Below are 1,369 nucleotides of genomic sequence, written 5' to 3' on the forward strand. Positions count from 1 at the left end.
CATGTGAGGTGGAACAAACTGCACAGAAAATATTTAGTATAAAAGGATACGGGCATTGACAGCTTCAGCATCTGAACACAGCAGTCTTTTCACTTCCTTTTCCACCTCAGGAGATTCAATGTGCTGAACCACAGTAGGGAAAAAAGGGATACCAATAATGTTATTTAACACCCTGTGTTTTGCAGGAATGGCCTTTTCCTACATATGAATGAATTAAAAAATTTAGGCTTAAGATACATCCAATCAAATTTCTACTTTAAACAATGCTGTTTATGAAGGAAACTTTGATCAAGGTCTATATTTTTGTACAGCAAGCTTATTTTTCCCAATCAATTACTTGAGACATTTAATCTTTTCAATCTGCAACTCTAAAGGCTCTCTCAGAAGTACCACCCTTAAGTCGCAGTTATTTGCATTGACCCTTACTAGCAAAAAACTACGATTTTTTGCTACTTAGACATAATTTTGTGTAAAGACCCAAATTCCCAGATTCTACTTTCCCACATCTTTATTAGAGAGTTTCCTATAAAAACAGGACCTTAGCCTGTTTTTATACACATTCTCCCTTAAATCCAGTTTTAGACAATTATCTCCATGGCAACCAATTCAACGTGCCACAAATAGAAATTAGAACTTTGAGGGGGAATAAGCAATTGCAAAAAAAAAACTGCTGGTAAAAGTGAACTCTGGCTTCCAAGAAAATTTTTTAAAATAAATATCACAGAAAAGAAGCAGATTAAGATACCAAGACTACTGATCAAATTGCATCTTCTGCTCTAGGAGCTGTCAAACATTAAACAATGAATTCTTCATTTTTCAGTGAATCAAATTCAGTCTATGTGTACGGGAGTGGGGGTTACAGGTGAGAAGGAAGGCTCAAAAGTAAACTTGATAATTTTTTGGGTTTGTTAAAAGCTGCAAAATAAAATCCACTCTAGATAAACAATAAGGTTATATTATGATTTGTCTACCACAGGAAGGTCCATTTCTTCAATTTGTTTGAAATCAGCAACCTATGAACGAGAAGACAGTAAACGATGAAGTTGTTCTATCTTACTAAAGTTTAAAGAGTTCTAGACCCATTCTTAACATAGTTTTCTATTTAGTAGACACTCAATAAATGCTCTAGACTAACAGTATAAAGCCAAAGCAACTGTGTTCATAGATTAAACATAGTAAAACTATCAATTCTTCCCCAATTGTTCCATAGCTTTAATGCAATTCCTATCAAAATTCCAACAACGTTTTATGTAATACATGACAAACTTATCTAAAATGTATATGGAAAGGTACAGGCTCTAGAATGGCTATAATAATCTTGAATACAAAATAAAATAAAATAAATCTTCCTGATTCCAAGACTTATTAC

General features: G+C 33.4%; 1 protein-coding gene across 1 annotated transcript in view; it reads right to left on the bottom strand.

The window, feature by feature from the left end:
* Positions 1-1,369, bottom strand: part of LOC104998374 (transcription initiation factor TFIID subunit 7-like) — a gene marked incomplete at both ends in the record, with an annotated part of 10,971 nt that overhangs the window by 5,215 nt on the left and 4,387 nt on the right. The gene's annotated exons all lie outside the window — the stretch shown is intronic.

Source organism: Bison bison, unplaced genomic scaffold (assembly GCF_000754665.1).
Source record: "Bison bison bison isolate TAMUID 2011002044 unplaced genomic scaffold, Bison_UMD1.0 scf7180017853150, whole genome shotgun sequence".
In the NCBI taxonomy this organism is placed as follows: domain Eukaryota; kingdom Metazoa; phylum Chordata; class Mammalia; order Artiodactyla; family Bovidae; genus Bison; species Bison bison.